This window comes from Octopus bimaculoides, chromosome 25 (genome assembly GCF_046866305.1).
Source record: "Octopus bimaculoides isolate indiv1 chromosome 25, ASM4686630v1, whole genome shotgun sequence".
NCBI lineage: Eukaryota > Metazoa > Mollusca > Cephalopoda > Octopoda > Octopodidae > Octopus > Octopus bimaculoides.
The window spans coordinates 31,596,422-31,615,729 of NC_142952.1; the positions used below are offsets into that span (position 1 = coordinate 31,596,422).

A 19,308-nucleotide genomic window follows, 5' to 3' on the forward strand; every position below is an offset into this window, starting at 1 on the left:
AATCTAGGTTGTGTTAACGCTATGATGAGCATTTCAGCCACATTATTTTTTGTCTACACAATTATATAGGCGTAGGAGTAGCTGTGTGGTAAGTAGCTTGCTTACAAACCACATGGTTCCGGGTTCAGTCCCACTGCGTGGCACCTTCGGCAAGTGTCTTCTACTATAGCCTCGGGTCGACCAAAGCCTTGTGTGTAGATTTGGTAGACGGAAACTGAAAGAAGCCCGTCATATATATGTATGTGTGTGCGTGTGTGTGTGTGTGTTTCTGTGTTTGTGTTTGTCCCCTCAACATCGCTTAACAACTGATGCTGGTGTGTTTACGCCTCCATAACTTAGCGGTTCGGCAAAAGGGACCAATAGAATAAGTACTAGGCTTACAAAGAATAAGTCCTGAGGTCGATTTGCTCGACTAAAGGCGGTGCTCCAGCATGGCCACAGTCAAATGGCTGAAACAAGTAAAAGAGTAAAGAGAGTAACTACGCTGAGACTCCATAGTCTGGTGATAGAGAATGGTTCAGCACCAATAGCTATAATAATAATGTTACTTTGTTGATATTTGTAAAGTTGCAATGTAAATTAACCATTTTGTTACCATATTTCTGTTGGAATACACTACTTTTGTTTCAATTCATTTTGAAAATGATGAAGAATTTACTGAAATAACTGTCATTATTAACTCTAGTTTGGAATCAAAATTTTGATGGAAGCTTTTAATTTAGATTGCTTTAACATTTTTGTTACCATATTGCTAACGAAATATGCTGCCTTTGTTTCAGTTTATTTTGGAAATAATGAAGTAATTAGTAAAATATCTTTGTCATTACTAAGCTGATGTTTGGAACATAAATTAAAATGAAATTTTGATGGAAGGTTTACTTTAAAACATGAAGTTTGTATCAAAGAATTAGCGGTGGTCTCAGGAATGTTGGCATCAAAAATGTTGAGGTACCGACCATTCTTCTGGAAGTAAGAGGGATAGAAGGACCCAGATAAGAGAAAAGTGGGGTTGCAATGTTGAAAGACACCATGAGATGAAGGGAAGATCAGTAAATATGAGAAGGTAAAGTAGCCAAGCAAGGGAAAATGGTATGAGAGAGGAGAGAGAGAGAAAAGAGAGAAGATAGAGAGAGAGAGAGAAGATAGAGAGAAAAGAAAGAGAGAGAGAGAGAGAAATAAGAGACCGGGGGAAGGAGGGAACAAATGTTGATATTGAATTTGAGACAATTCCAAGAGAGAGAGACAGACAGACTGACAGAAAGTACATCAAAGATGAGGCAGTTGGGGGGGGGGGGGCAGAGATGTTAAGGTGAGGGTGGGGAAGGGCAAGCGGGGGTGAGAAAGCATGTGCCAGTGGAAAGAGGGGAGTGGAGTTCTTGAGAGCCGTCTTCTCCAAGAGGTGCCGACGACGCTTGTCTTAACATCGACAGAGAAACACCACACACACACAGACGCTCACGAATTGATACGGTATTGACAAGTGCGGAGAGGGTGGGAGGCTGTGAATATTGATCAGCTTACAATGATAGACAACAGATGATAATATTGTGGTGGTAGGGTGGTGGGGTGGGGGTTATGGTGAAAGTGGTGGTGGTGGGGTGGGGGTTATGGTGAAAGTGGTGGTGGTTGTGGTGATGGTATTAGTGGTAGTAGTGATAGTGGTGGTGGAGGCTGCAGTGATGGTGGTAGTGGTAGTGATGATTGTGGTGATGCTGGTGGTACTGATAGTGGTGGGTTGTAATGGTGGTGCATTGTTGTGGTGGTAGTGGTGCATTGTTGTGGTGGTAGTGGTGCATTGTTGTGGTGGTGGTGTGTAGTGCTATGTAGTATAAAATGATGTCAACATGTGCTGGTGCCAGCGATGTGGTGGTGGTGGTGGTGGTAGTAGCAATGTGTAGAGGTAGAAATGTATTGAGTGGAGTGTGATGGCAATGGTGTTGGCAGTAGCGCATAGTGGTCATATTGTTGCTATTGTTATTGTTGTTGTTGGTCGTGGTGGTGGTAATGTGTAGTAGCGTATATATGGAGGTAGTAGCAAGTGGTATGTGTGAGTGTAGTGGTGGTGGAGCTAGTATGTGTTGTGGTAGTAGTAAAATGGTGTACATGTAGTAGTGGAACGTAGTGGTGGTGGTGGTGGTGGTGGTAAAAGTAGTAATAAGATGATGTGTCTGCATATGTAGTGAGATGTGTGTGTGGTAGTGTTGAAGTGTTGTTTAACCCCAGGTCAGCCCTGACTTGATCCAGCCATGACCATCCCATCTTTTTAAGAATAGCTTTATTGATGTTGTCCAATGTGGGTGTGGTCTTTTTTCCTGTTTTTTTTTTTTCAAAGAGGGTGTGGTTTGAGGAAATTTGGCTACTATATCTAGCGAGTTCAGCAACTACATAGGAACCCCGATGTTGACGAGACAACATGTGGTGATAGTGATGGTAGTGGTGGTAGCGATGGTAGTGGTGGTGATGATCATGGTAGTGGTGACAATGATGGTGGTAGTGATGATGATGGTAGTGGTGGTGGTGGTGGTGATAGTGGTGATGATGACGGTGGTGGTGATGACGATGGTAGTGGTGGCGATGATGGTGGTAGTGGTGGTGGCGATGATGATGGTGGTGGTGATGGTCATGGTGGTCATGGTAGTGGTGGTGGCGATGATGGTGGTAGTGATGATGGTGGTGGTGGTGATAGTGATGACGATGATGATGATGGGGGGGATGGTGGTGTTGACAAAACAAAGCGATGAAGGGTGAAGATGGCACAGGTAGTGATGATGATGATGATGATCAAGAAGATGACGACGATGGTAACAATGGTGCTGCTGCTGGTGGTGGTGGTGGTGATGGTGCTGATGTACTCCCCTTCCCCACCCACCCACACACACACACCACCACCACTATCACAGATGTCTCACATTATTTACTTTCTTCCTACCCCCCCTCCACACAGCAAAATTTCATTTCAATTCCCAGTCGATCCTGTCACTTTTGTGTAGGCCTGTTGTCTTCCATTCACTTCCAAACTCCATTTTCACCACATCGAACCCTTACCATCATTTATTCGCCAACACGTAATTTATTTACCAAGCAATAAACACACACACACACACGTTCATGTGTATGTGTGTGTTTGTTGCATGCATGTGTGTGTGTGTAGATGTATATGTTTGTGTATGTGTTTATATATATATATTATATATATATATATATATATATATATATATATATATATATATATATATATATATATATATATCTACAGATGTATATGTTTATATATGTGTATAAATGCATAAGTATAAATATAAATATATGCATATGTACAAGTGTATATGTAAACATGTATGTATGTGTGTATAGATGTATGTTTATATATATATATATGTATAGATGTATGTTTATATATATATATATAGATGTATGTTTATATATATATAGATGTATGTTTATATATATATATATATAGATGTATGTTTATATATATATATATATATATATATATATATATATATATATATATGTATGTTTATATATATATATATATATATATATATATATATATATATATATATATATATAGATAGATAGGTAGATAGATATATGTTTATATATATATATAAGTGTGTGTGTGTATCTGAATATGTTTGTATATCTGTATGTGTATGCATGTGTGTATATATACATATATATATTTACACACATATATGTATATATGTCTGTGTATATGTGTGTGTGTATATATGTATGCATGCAAATAGATCTGTGCCTTGTGTGTGTACATATACACATATACATGTAGACATATATATTTTAAAAAATGGCTTAACGCCAACTCAAAGTAAAGAAAACAAAAGAGGGAAGAAAGAAAAAAAAAAAGAGAATTGAAAAAACAACAAAAAAAAACCTCAGTGCGTATCGATTGGCAAATAAATAGCTATAGTGGTTTGTAATGAGCTTGTTTCACAATGTGTGGTTGGCCAATAACAACAACCATAGACTGCGATCAGTAGATGGTCTCTCTTGGGACAAACCCATCATTGCTAACTCTATTCTATTGCAATTATGATAAACACATGAACCATGGCGACACCAAAAGAAAAAAAAATCCTTTCATAGACTGTCAGATATTACATCCAAACACACATCTATGTCCTATGCATGCACACGTCTGTATGTGCATGCCCATACGAATATGCATATGCATGAGCGCAGATATACGTCGTGGGAAACTCAATGCAAATCCAAGATTCTTGTTCTCATGGTGAGTGAGAGAGCGAGAGAGAGAGAGAGAGAGAGAGAGAGAGAGAGCACTAAACTTCAAGTAATGAGTCACAATGAAATTTTCAACACACACAAACATCGTCATCATCTAAAAGTTCGCTTTTCCATGCCGGCATGGGTTGGACGGTGGTTTTTTTTTTTTTTTTAAGCAAATTTTCTCCAGTTGGATGTCCCTTCCTGTCACCAACCCTCACCTGTTTCCAAACAAGGTAATATCCCCACCCATGGCCAAACATGGCTTTCACTGAAAACTAGCATTAATTGTATGACAATGATGCTCGTTTACAACTATCATGTGATGTAAAGACAAGGCTGGACACAACACACCACACACATGTATATATATAAAAGGGTAAAGGCCCCTTTGGTCATGAATGACCATGGGATTGCACCTAGAAAATTCCCCTCCGAGGCACAAGTCCAGGCAAGGTTGTTTATGGAAGGCCAACAGTCACCCATGCATACCAGCCTCCCTTCTCCAAACCACCAATGTTATCCAAAGGAAAGGCAAAGACTGATACAGCTTGGCACTTACAGCTGAGTGAACTGGAGGACATGAAATAAAGTGTCTTGCTCAAGAACACAACAGCCCAATCCAAGAACCAAACTCAGTACCTCATGAGTGTGATCTCAACTCTCAACACTTGAATGGTGCTTTTTACATTCCACCGGCACAGATGCCAGTCAGGCGGCAATGGCATCAACCACACTCAAATGGTGCCTTTTGCATGCCACCAGCACGGGTGACAGTCAAGCAGCACTGGTTCTTGCTTCCCAACCACATGGTCCTCAGTTCATTCCCACTGCGTGGCACCTTGGGCAAGTGTCTTCTACTATAGACTTGGGCTGACCAAAACCGTGTGAATGGATTTGGCAGATGGAAACTGTCATGTGTGTACACACATATATATATGTGTGTGTGTGTGTGTGTCTACCTCACTTTCGCTGTCCATTTACCTGAAACTCTATCACCCTCTTCAGAACATGCTCCTCATCCCGTGCCCATACCACTGCACTCCATTTGCCCTTGCCAGCTGTTCCCCTGATTCCTCCAATCCTGTTTGTAGTTTCCCTCTAACCAATTCACTCACAAGGCATTGGTTGATCCTGTGCTATTGTAAAAGACATTTGCCCAAGGTTCTGTTCAGTGGGACTGAACCTAAAGCTATGTTTGTGAACTTCTAAACCACACAGCCTGGCATGCACCATGTGTGTGTGTGTGTGTATGCATACACATCCGCTGCTTCTAAGCATTTAGTACTTTACTTTAGTGTTTCTGCCTTACTATTTTTGCATTCTTTAACAGAAGCATACATTATATATATATATATATATATATATATACACACACACACACACACATATATATATACACATTCTTGGATATGGACATTTATAACAAATAAATTATAAACACACACATACACTCATATTATATATACGCATAACACATATATATACACCCATATATTAAATGTGTGCGTATACACCCATATTACATATACACACATATGTATACACACCCATATACTATACACACACACCCATATATTACATATATACACACCCATATATTATACACACACACACACACACACACACATATATATATATATATATATACACACACATTAATTTGTTCCTTCCTTGACGTTTGTTAAGTAAACCAGATTTCCTGGCAGAGTTTTTATCTACTTCCTGTTTGGCAACACTAACACCGCCTGGTGATGGAGAGAAGAAACACACACTCTGGCTTCTTCTTCTCGGTTAAACTGCTTTCTTCTCCTTAAAAGTTCTCTGTCCTCTTCCTCCTTGTAACCATCTCACATTGCTGCAAGGTTTCTCATCTTTTCTTCTTATTATTTTTAGTTTCTTGGTTAACAAGGATTTTGCCACCACCACCACTACCACCATCCACCCCGTTGTAGACTGAAAACATCATTGGCATTTTCATTTTACGCTAATCTTCCCCATGGATCGATGGGTTCTACACAATACCTTGCCACTTGTTATGGCACTTTGTCAACAGCATTTTTTTTTCTTTTTTACGGCAGGATACCTCTCTTATCACCAACCTCTTAACTTTATGAAATAGATAGATGTTATTTTGGCCTACCTCAATTAGAAAGTCTGTAAGGCAGAAATACTATTGAATTTGTGTTAATTATAAATAGACTCGTTAAAGTACCATTTAGTCTGTATTGTAAATATTAATTAATGGTAAATGGCATTGAGATAGGCGTAGGAGTGTGTGGTAAGTAGCTTGCTTACCAACCACATGATTCCGGGTTCAGTCCCACTGCGTGGCACCTTGGGCAAGTGTCTTCTACCATAGCCTCGGGCTGACCAAAGCCTTGTGAGTGGATTTGGTAGACGGAAACTGAAAGAAGCCCATCGTATATATGTATATATATGTTTGTGTGTCTATGTTTGTCCTCCAACATCGCTTGACAACTGATGCTGGTGTGTTTACGTCCCTGTAACTTAGCGGTAAACAGGTTGACATTAGGAAGGGCATCCAGCTGTAGAAACCATGCAAAAGTGGACATTGAAGCTCAGTGAAATCCTCTGGCTTGTTGTATTCCGTGATAGTCGTAAGCAAGTATCAGCATTATACAAACAAGTGTCCTAAGTTGTTTCCAGTCTTTTGTATAAACCTGTCTAGACGTGGGAGAATATTGCTTTGCTTGGAAACAGGTATGGATTGGCTGACAGCAGGAAGGGTATCCAGGCTTAGAAAATCTGCCTCAATAAATTTTGTGTGACCCATGGAACCATGGAGAAGCAGATATCAAAACATTAATGATGATGGACTTAACTGATTTGCATTCACCTCCATTGAAAGAAGGACGTGGAGTTGAACTTGGCAAGATTTATTACTCAATCTTTTAGACACCAACCGATCCAAGACCACTCCCGGTTTTTGATAAAAACTTCCTGTTTTAAAGTGATTTAGTTTTAAAACCTTCCGTCAAAATTCCACGTTAATTTATGTTCCAGACACCAGCTTAGTAGTGATGAAGTTTGTTTACTAAATCCTTCATTCTTTTCCGATATTAACTGAAACAAAAGGCAGTGGATTTTAACAAATGCAAAGTCTTTCATCATCATCATTGTCACTGAATCTCCACTTTCCATGCTGACATGGGCTGGACGGTTTGACTGGGGACTGGCAAGCCAAGAGAGGCTGCACCAGGCTCCAATCTGATTTGGCATGGTTTCTACAGCTGGATGCCCTTCCTAACACCAACCACTCTGAGAGTGTAGTGGGTGCTTTTTACGTGCCACCGGCACAGGTGCTAGTCAACAGTCATGCTTGAACGGTGCTTTTTACATGCCTGCGCTAGTCAGGCGGCACTGGCATCAGCCATATTCTTGTTTCAATTAATTTTGAAAGTAATGAAGAATTTAGAAATAAGTACCATTATTAAGCTGGTGTTTGGAACATAAACTAACAGGAAATTTTGATGGAAAATTTTAAATTAGAGCACTTTAACCTTTTTGTTTGTGAATTTCTGCTGAAACACTCTGTCTTTGTTTCAATAAATTTTGGAAATAAAGAATTTAGTAAAATGACTTTGATTTTAAGCTTGCGTTTGGAACTTAAATTAACATGAAATTGTGGAAGAAAGTTCTAATTTAGATCACTTTAACCCTTGTGTTACCGAATTTCTCTTGAAATACCCTGCCTTTGTTTCAATTAATTTTGAAAATAATGAACTTTGTCAATATTAATCTGGTGTTTGGAACTTTTAATGGGAGGTTATAATTTAGATCACTTTTAAAACAGGAAGTTTGTATGATGGAATAAAGGGCAAGCTGAAACAGGTTAGTATCAAAAGAATTAGAAAAGAAGCTATGCTTTCTTCGTCAAAAGGGTGAAAGGGAGTAAGAGGATAGAAAAGACCAGCTCCTCTGAGTCATGTTGTTGTTGTTGGCACTCCGTCGCTTACGACGTCGAGGGTTCCAGTTGATCCGATCAACGGAACAGCCTACTCGTGAAATTAACGTGCAAGTGGCTGAGCACTCCGCAGACACGTGTACCCTTAACGTAGTTCTCGGGGATATTCAGTTTGACATAGTGTGACAAGGCTGGCCCTTTGAATTACAGGCACAACAGAAACAGGAAGTAAGAGTGAGAGAAAGTTGTGGTGAAAGAGTACAGCAGGGTTCGCCACCACCCTCTGCCGGGGCCTCGTGGAGCTTTAGGTGTTTTCGCTCAATAAACACTCACAACGTCCGGTCTGGGAATCGAAACCGCGATCCTATGACCGCGAGTCCGCTGCCCACTGTGACTACATGTTGTCAGCAGCTCAATTTGATATTTAAGTATGTGGTTTGTGTAATTATATTTATGACAGGACAAGAATAGGTATCTTACTGAAGAGGAGCTGCATGGTTATCTCAGTTGGAACAGACAGAAAGACAGATCCCCTTCGGTTATGAATGACCATGGATTTGCATCTAGAAAGTTCCCCTCTGAGGTAGAGCTTGTTTATGGAAGACCAGCAGTCGCCCATGCACACCAGCTTCCCCTCTCCATGCCATTGATGTTATCCAAGGGGAAGGCAAAGGGGCCGATACAGCTTGGCACCAGTGGCGTCGCAACTCACTTTTACAGATGAGTGAATTGGAGCAACGTGAAATAAAGTGTCTTGCTCAAGAACACAACAGACAGCCCAGTCTGGGAATCAAACTTACTACTTCGTTATTGTGAGCCCAGTGCTCTAACCACTGACCCATGTGTCTTCACATACACACACACACACACACATATATATATATGTATGTATATGTATATATTATACTCACACACACATACACAACAGGCTTCTTTTAGTTAACATCAAATCCAATCTGAACCTGAACCCTTGTGGTTGGGAAGCAAACTCCTTAATCCCACAGCAATGCTGCCTGCATCAGCATTAATTCATAATCAATAGAACCCCTTTTGTTGTCAGCAGAGACAAAAGGATCCAGAACGTTTATCCTCCCCCCACTCCCTCCAACCATCATTACACCAGTTTCTGTACTTCGTTTGTAACGTCCATCCTTCATTGCCAAGGCTTCCTGTTTAGGTCACCGTGGCAACAAAACTCATCAACGACCTCCAGCAAGATTTCTGGGCAATTAAAGGAATTTCTTCGAAGATATTTTTAAACGAGTTATTAATAGAACAAATGGAATTCTATTAACTCAGACTGGGAAGGTTTTGCCACCCCCACCCACGCCCCACCCTGCTTTTTGCTCTGAGAATAAAAGAAAATGAACTAACACAAACATTACAATAGCTTCTCAACCGGTTCAAAAGACACAAATGAGAAAAACTGAGTAATTTAACACAAAATATTCTATTCTTTTCTGGTTTCTATTTTTGGGGTTTTTTTTAACTTTTACCTGTTTCAGGAATTTACCTGTGGCCATGAACTCCACACCACAAAATCGAACGATGACCTCAACTATGGCATTCGTGCTATTCAACACGCTTGCTCTTTGAGTGGGGAACTTGTCACACTTTGGTGGACCCTCAGATGTGATCAGCATTCATATGCGGAACGTGGTGACTTTGTTGGCTGGAGCTGGCTCAACCCACCTTCAATGAAGGTCACCGCAAGGAAACGAACGCTGGGATGCCATATTGAAAGGTTTAGTCAAATAAGTCAACACCAGCTCTTCTTTTTTTTTTTTTTAAATGTTAAATCTGGTACTTATTCTATCAGTATCTTTGGCCAAACTGCTAAGTTACAAGGACATAAACAAACCAACACCGGTTGCCATATGATGATGAGGGAACAACACAAAAACACACATAACGGGCTTCTACAGTTTCTGTCTGTCAAATCTGCTTGCAAGGCTTTGGTCAGCCCAAGCTACCACGCAGTGAGACTGAACCTAGAACCACCTGGTTGGGAAGCAAGCTTCTAAGCCACACAGCCATGCCTGCACCTAACACAAAAAGAATATTCTAACAAACATTACACATAGGCACAGGTGTAGCTGGGTGGTTGAGAAGCCCATTTGGCAACCACATGGTTTCAGGTTCAGTCCCACTATATGACACCTTGAGCAAATGTCTTTTACTACAGCCCCAGGCTAAGTAAAGCCTTGTGTGTATGTGTTTGTGTGTCTATGCTTGTCCATCCAGCATCGCTTGACAACCAATGCTGGTGTGTTTACGTCCCTGTAACTTAGTGGTTCAGCAAAAGAAACCGTTAGAATAAGCACTAGGCTTACAAAGAATAAGTCCTGGGGTCGATTTGTTTGACTAAGGGTGATGCTCCAGCATGGCCGCAGTCAAATGACTGAAACAAATAAAATATATATATATAGATATCAGACTAGAGTTTGGCGCAGCCCCTCAACCCTGGTCAAACCATTCAACCCATGCCAGAATGGACAATGGACATTAAATGATGATATAGATATATATATATATGTGTGTGTGTGTGTGTGTGTCTGTCTGTCTTTGTATCTGTGATTATCCCCCACCACCACTTGACAACTGTTGTTGGTGTGTTTACATCCCTGTAACTTAGCACTTCAGTAAAAGAGATTGCTAGAATAAGTATCAGGCTTACAAAAAGAAAACAATAAATACTGGGGTCAATTCATTCAACTAAACATTCTTCAAGGTGGTGCCCCAGCATGGCCACTATCCAATAACTGAAACAGGTAAAAGATACATATATATTAGTGTGTGTGTGTATGTTATATCCTTTGTCTTACAAGTGACATGGTAACCCTGACAGTGCTGGTGTCACATAAAAAGCATCCAGTCTGCACTGCGAAGTGGTTGGCGTTAGGAAGGGCATCCAGCTGTAAAAACCTTGCCAAAACTGACCTCGCCAGTGTTGGTGCCATGTAAAAAGCACTCAGTCCACTCTGTGGGGTGGTTGGTGTTAGGAAGAGCATCCAGCCGTTAAAACTGTGCCAAAACAGACACAGAAGTGTGGTGCAGGACTCCTACCTGGTCAGCTCCTGTCAAACTGTCCAACCCATGCCAGCAAGGAAAGTGGATGTTAAACGACAAAGATGACGACGATGATGATGATGATACACGTTTTTTTGTTTTATTAATAATCAGCAGCAGTTACAGCATGACTCAAGGGCCAATAGTTTCCAGCTGCAAATATATGGAACTTTTGACCCTTTAATGTGTGCATGTATATGTGTATGTTTCCCTCTCTAATACAAAACTCCTTTATTTGTTTGTCCCTCAATACTATCCCCATCTTTCTCAGTTGCAGGGTTCTGTCTTGCAAGTTACTTGGCAACCCCACTGCTGCTGGTGCCACGAAAAAAAAAAAAAAAAAAGCACCCAGTACACTTAGTAAAGTGGTTGGCGTTAGGAAGGGCACCCAGCCATAGAAACCATGCCAAAGCAGAGAGTAGGGATTGCTGTAATCTTCTGACTTACCAGTTCCTTGGAACCGTCCAACCCATGCCAGCATGGAAAACGGATGTAAAATGTTGATATATATATATATGAGCCAGAAACAGAGGCTTTTATGTGCTCGCTGACTGCTAGAAATAGCAGTCAAATCTCCTACGATTGACACAGTACTATGTTGTTTTTATAAATATAGGAAGAACTCATTAGTATTGTGATAAACCGTGCCTGTAATGAATAAAAACGGCAGAGTTTTGAAATATATGAAAGAAAAGGGTGTAGAAGTGAGAATGGGGGGGGGGCAAAAATGTTTTTAAAATCTGACATTTTTGGAATTGTTCTTTCTGGTGAGTGAAAGAAACACAGGAATATTAAAACCAAAAAAAAAAAAAAAAAACCCCTACTCTTCTCCTTTCCCATAAAGTATAGGACTTCGAGTGAAAAGCTATTTTGAAATTCGGTCTTGAAAAAAAAAAATGTTAGATGGTCATGGTTGGAAAATCTTTGATCATTGTACTGCTCAGAGTGGCTGTCTTAGGGCTGAACAACAATAAATAGCGTAAAGTTTTAAGTTTGTATAAAATTATGTGACAACCTTATAGTGTTTCATGCACGGGTATTAATTATTAATTAATGGATGTATGTGTTGTGTATAAAACATACGGATAACAATTGAATTTATACAAGTGAAATGCGTGCTTTGGCACGAACGTCGATTACAATCATGAACAGAAAAGCATTCGTAATTTCTACTATACATGTATAGAATGTTGTATATTACATAGATTAAGGACCCAAACACTCACATGGGATGATGGAGAAGGGAGAGGTTCTTCCCTGAAGGCCTTCTGCTATTCAGTTTTTCCTAGAGATTCTTAGGCAGGCGACAGTCCAACTTCGTAGCTCACCAAACTAAAACTGATTCACTTTTCAAATGCCACCTACTTAATTCTGCCAGAGGCGTAGCGTGGGCGGGACCACAGGGGTAGTTGTCTTCGATGCAAAATTAGTAGTAAGACCACATATATGATACTGAACAAAACAGAGCATCCCAACCCACGATACCAGCCTCGCCCAGGGGCTGGTTACCTGGGCTACGTCACTGAATTTTTTTTACTTTCATTATTAATTCTTCTTTCACTTCACGCCTACCTCAGATAACTACAGGGTCATCGTGTGGTCATTCGACAAGCTAGAAATAGCAGTCAAATCTCTCCCTCCATGCAAATTGTATAGAGCTAGATGCTTTTTTTTTTTTTTTGTAACCTTAAGAGTGTACATGAGATGAAACATGATTAAAAGTAAGTTTTAAAATGTCTATAAGACAGATTTAGAAAGTTTTTAAAAATATTATTAATATTTTTTATCTTGAAATATTTAACGATTTTTTTTTTTTTTACTGATATCTTTGTTAAAGTTAACATGGAGTGGTCACCCGAGAGGCTAGAAATAACAGCGAACTTTCCCTCGAAAATATAAAAGAAAAAGCAAAAACGAAGGTTAACATCCAACTCCCTAATGTCGTCGCCAAAGTTGAAAAGAGATTGTTAAAAATGGGATTGTTTTGGTGAAAAACGAACCTGGACTGTCAGAGACAACAAAAACAGCAATTAAATGGTAAGTCTGACCCAGATGTAACCACTTCCTTTCACAAAAAGATGTTGAGTTTACATTTCAGAAAAATTTCATTCATTACATGCCTCTCTCTCGTTTTCGCACGACACGCACGTGTGTATATAAGTGTGTATGTATGCATATATATATATATATATATATATATATATATATATATATATATATATATATATATATATATTGTGTGCATGTAATATTATCCGAAATATATAGTATTATTACGGCTGATCTTACCAATCGGTTCCGCGCAAGGAATACAATGGGGTGTTAGCTAACAATCCGGATTATATAACCTTATGCTCATCAAAACTTCTTTATCTTATTGTGTGTATGTATATGTGTATACTGCATGTATGCATATGTGTGCGTATACTGCATGCATGTATATGTATGTATATTGCGTGAATGTATATGTGTATATATAATATCATATCTTTACTGCCCACAAGGGGCTACACACAGAGGGGACAAACAAGGACAGACAAACGGATTAAGTCGATTATATCGACCCCCAGTGCGTAACTGGTACTTATTTAATCGACCCCGAAAGGATGAAAGGCAAAGTCGACCTCGGCGGAATTTGAACTCAGAACGTAGCTGCAGACGAAATACCGCTAAGCATTTCGCCCAGCGTGCTAACGTTTCTGCCAGCTCGATATACATAGACATTGATAGACAGACATATCATAAGTTTGTATAAAGAACTTTTATAACTTACTTTTCCTATTTTCCTTTCGTACATCCTATAATAAATAAGATTCTGAACTTCGAACAGCTACAGAGTTAAGAACATACTTAGACACCTATTCTCATTAAAGTAGGAAAACTGTAAATTTTTATTAATTATATAACGTATTCTGAATTAGGGGAGTAAGTCATTTTAAATCCCAGATTTCAGGGATGAGCAGAATATCCTTAAACTACAATACCCGCCTATTTATGAACTGGGGTACATCACACACCCAATGGACCTCTAGTAAAGGACACAGAACCCAAGGTTTAGACTGAGCTATAAATACGGTCGTGTTTGTTAGTTGTCAGATGTCCACGACGGGGCTGGGACTCCTTGATGGTTTCAACAGTTTAAGATTAGATTTTTCCCCCCTCAAAATTTAAGTCTCTGATCCATAACCGGGACATTTCAAGATATTCTGGGATATTTCGGTTACATTTTTAATAACAGGACGGAACACCGGAAGAGACTCTTTAAATAAATCGGGACAGTCCCGGCCAAACAGGAACGTGTGTTAGCACATAGAGTTGCTTAAAAGTTTCCATGAGTCAGAAATAATTCCATATATCTTTCGTCTAGATTCCCTCATTAGACTGCGATCATGCTGGGTGGGGCATGCCTTGAAAGTTTAGTAGAACAAATCGACCCCAATACTTCTCTACATCCGAGCCGGGTACTCATTCTACGGGGGTTTCTTTGCTGAACCGCTAGGTTACGGGGATGTAAATTAACTAAAACCTGTTGTCAAGGTGTGGTGGGGAAGATAGATAGAGCTTCTTTCCGCCCAATAAATCCATTCACAGTTACCCAGTAAGAATCAGAAATATAAAATAATTCTTTCCAAATTTGGCACAAGGCCAGAATTTTAAGGGAATTCGATTACATGAACCCTAGTGTTAAACTGGGCCCTTTTTTTTTTTTTTTTTTTACTCGATCATCGACACTGAAAGGATGAAAGGCTAAGTCGACCTCGGGGGCGGAACTTGCTCTCAGAACGGAAAGAGGTGAAAGAAATGTCGTTAAGCATTTTGTTCGACGTGCTTTATGATAATATATATAACCATAAACCTTAGATAATGAAATTAGCTCGAAGGAAACTGGTAGATGGTCAGATGGGATTGTACATGTCGTTCCAAGGTCCAAAAGTGTCAAGCTGACTCGGCCTAAACAATTAAGTCAAAAGGTACATGTGACTGATTCGGCCCTATAAATCTGCCCTAGATCAAACCTCGTCAAACACACCTATGGTTAAACACACTTACACTCTAACCATGACCATCTCCCTTTTTTTTTTTTTTTTTGTATTTAGAACTATATTACCTGATGCGTCTTTCCTTCTTTTTAATATGACGGAGATTTATATCGGAGGAGCTAGACTGGCTATTATCTCTAGCAAGTCGACCGACCTCGATGGTAGTGTTGGTCAGTGAGTGACATGGTGGTTGTTGTTGTCGTCTTATAGCCACTCATCCACCGACCCAGTGCTGATCGAGCAGGCCAATGATCAGAGACGTCCCAGTTGTGACCACTCCTTCGGTGTCTTACGTGCAAATCACTCAGGACGAGATTATTCAACGCGTCCTGCTCAAGATTTGTAGAGCAGAGATCGGCAAACTTCTTGTATCGTTGAACCGCTTTGTGGAATCGTTGATAGATTATCGATCCCATAGCATGCAAATTTCTAAAATAATATTAAAAAGTATTTATCATGTCTTTTATTTGTTTCAATCAGTAGACTGCGGCCATGCTGAGGGAATCGCCTTGAAGAATTTTTAATCGAATGAATAGATTCTAGCACTTTTTTTCTTTTAAAGCCTGATATTGATTCTATCGGTCTCTTTTGCCGGACCGCTAAGTTACAGGGACGTAAACAAAACACCACTGGTTGTCAAGTAGTAGGGGGAACACAGACACAAAACACCCACACCCACACATACGCGACGGGCTTCTTTCAGTTTCGTCTATCAAATCCACTCATAAGGCCTCGATCGGCCCATGGCTATATAGTAGAAGACACTTGTCGAAGGTGCCACGCAATGGGACTGAATCCGGAACTATGTGGTTGGGAAGCAACCCTCTTCCCACACGGCCACGCCTGCGCCTAGAAATTTAATGGACAGCTTCATGGAATCGTTAATAAATTATCGACCCCCATCTTTGTAAATTTCTAAAACAAAATTTTAACAAGTATACTTAAAAAAAAGTTTCTTGATTTACAAACAATAATTCTTTCGTTCTTTCAGTGACATTACCACTTTTTAAAAAGAAATCTTTAAAAAATGTTATTCGCGTTAAAAAAAAAAAACGGGTCGCTAACAATTCAACAGCCTTAATTTCAGGTGTTTATCGACTTCCACCTTAGCCCCCCATCTGCCTCCAAGGGTCAATAGTAACCACTTAGCCAACCCCTGTTATTTGAGATTCCTTCGTACGCTCGGGCTGTGTCAATCACAAGACTCGCCCCTTCTCAATAAGAATATGAAGGATCAAAATCAACTAAATTCTTTAAAAGGAAACTTCAAAGAAACAAAAGGCAAAAGGAACAGCTGCAAAGGCCCAGAAGTCGAAGCGCTGGTTTTGTAAACAGTAGGACAGCCTGACTGAGCAGACCTATTATCAAAAGCGTTCTCACCGTGGCCATCATGCCTTGCTCAGATTACACAGTACATGTTTTAAAAGACGACAGCATGTGATTTCAATAAAATTTCGTTACTGTTTCTTATGGTCCTATACATTCTCTTAGTCGAAGGCTCACTGAATCCTTAGTAGTTTTATTGTTTAGCCTTAGGTTACTGGTTGAGCAGACATACAACTCAAGACATACCAACTGTGACCATCCCATCTTTGAGAGTTCCGTAGGACTAACTAGATTAGCTAATGTAGCCATTTCTATATTTAAGATATGGTATGCTTTGGGTCGGATTTGGCTACTCTGTCTAGCAGGCCGAGCGACCACCTAGCGCTGTTCCCGTTGGCTCCTTCAAGCCTGTGTGATCAATGAAAATGGGTTACAGCTTGGTGCTTGTAACATAATTGTAGCATTAGAAAGAGAGGGAGAGAGAGAGAGAGATGGACAGACAGGCTGATAGATATATGGATATGTATGTAGATAGATAGATAGATAGATAGAAAGCTATAGATAGATAGTGTTAACGAGAAATTTCAAGTGGCACAATTCACAATTTGACGCGTGGTGAATTAGAGTCAGGGCGAGAGGCAGAAATAGCTGTTACTGTTAGTTTGTGTTTTCATATTCACACAATTATTTGGACGGCTACACCAACAGCGTATAGGAGGACATGTCGAATAGTCACTGTGTGTATGTGTGTGTGTGTGTATTAGGCATTAAATATATTGAAATCTAAGCAAATGAGTTCATATGCACACACCATCATATATATATATATATATATACACACACACACACACACACACAAACATTCTATATTACATGTATATAAGCAATTTAAGATAAGTATATTAGATTGTAAACATATACAAACTAGATTTGTATATATATGTGCAAAATATATAAAACGTGACCAGACTCTTGCCAAAAGATATTATTAATCTCCACCATGGTATTGAGTACTCTTTTTCCGAGAGTCATCATTAAACGTATGCATGAATGTGTGTGTGTGTGTGTGTGTAAATTTGAAATAAGCACCTTAGCTGTACACATACAAATTTGCATCGGCGAGTCAAAACGAAAGATTGACTTTGCATCTACACGAAATATATAAATCAAACATGCCACAGACATAACACAAGCATGTGTGTGTTACTTAGAGTAAACACATAAGATGTAAACATATGCAAACTAGATTTGTATATACACACAAAGATATAAACCTAACATGCAATATATATATATATTGCATGCATATATATAAACGTACAGTTTTACAATTTATAGCAACATACATAGGGAATATACAAAAATTCGTGATTCCCAGTTGATAGACATCTAAAACTCGCGCACTTTAACAGGAGAGAGAGTGAGAAAGAAATAGTGAATGAAAGGAGACAGACAGATAGAAATATGTCGAGAAGTAGAGCAATAGAGATATGTTTAGAGAGAGAGAGAGAGAGAGAAATAGATTGAGGAATACAGAGAGAAGAGATAGACAGAGAGAAATACAAAAGTGTGAAGAGAGAGTAATGCAGTTACTGAATAAAGCAATCGGGTAAAAGCTTATATATATATATATATATACACATACACACGTTAAGTATTTAATATTGAGTTTACCTGAATGTGCAATGCAATGAGGACGAGAGAAAAAACAAACTGAAGCCCGCCAAAGTAAATTGGTGCAGTAATAAAAGAAGAAAAAACACAAGAGAAAAAAGCTGCAAACCCACCTTATATTGTTATGATGTGTAGAGGTCTAAGTGCTATGCCTCTCTCTCTCTCCCTCTCCCTCTCTGTTCCTCACGTGGGTTAGTGCGATTATGACGTCAGCTGACCTTCATTACTCTGTTAGTCTCCCGACAGAAGTAGCATGTCACCCTACACTTAAAGATAATACCAGATTTTTAACTGCTGTTATTGATTATTATTAACATTACTACAACTACTGTTACTTCCTCTGTTTTAGTTATGTATATATATACTTCATATATAAAATAAATATGAATACATACATAATGTACACATGTATAAATATTTGCGCTTGTGTATTGACACGTAAGTAAATGAGTGTGTATGTATGTATTTATTTATTCATTTATTTACCAGTATGTATATAAACATTTGATATTGTTGGCTCGTAATTCAGGCACACGAACAGCAATTTATTTTCGAAACGGGAAGGGGTTAGTCGATAGCACTAAACTTGGCAGTACTTCACTCGTACTTTGTTTCAGAGATGCCCAAAAGATGTTATGAAATGCAAAGTTGACCTCGGCGGAATTTGAACTCAGATCTATAAACAGTCGTAAGAAATACGGCAAGGCTTTTTTTTTTGTCTGATTCTCTAACGATTCTGCTACCTCTAGTTTAGGCACAAGGCCAACATCTTTGAGAGAAATTGGTTGTCGAAACTATCGACCCGGAAAAGATGGATGAAAGGTAAAGTTGGCCGCGATGGAATTTTGACTCGGAACATAAAAAGACCGGACGCATACTGCTGAGCATTTTTTTTAAAGACATTCTAACTTTTCTGCCAATCCATCACCCCTTGACACAAACATTTGATAATAAATGCCTCCTCGGTCATCATTCCAAATCATTTTCCTTTCTGTAACCTTAATCAAAATCTAATGCAATGCC

The 19,308-nt window shown here is 39.3% G+C and overlaps 1 protein-coding gene across 4 annotated transcripts in view; it reads right to left on the bottom strand.

Moving 5' to 3' along the window:
- Positions 1-18,554, bottom strand: part of LOC106876415 (calcium-regulated heat stable protein 1) — a 34,765-nt gene extending 16,211 nt beyond the window's left edge. The window contains exon 1 of one of the 4 annotated variants that reach the window (XM_014924953.3): positions 18,399-18,554. The gene's annotated coding sequence lies outside the window, so the exon portion shown is untranslated. The other 3 variants (XM_014924954.3, XM_052976224.2, XM_014924952.3) reach the window with 3 other exon arrangements.
- Positions 18,555-19,308: the final 754 nt, after the last annotated feature.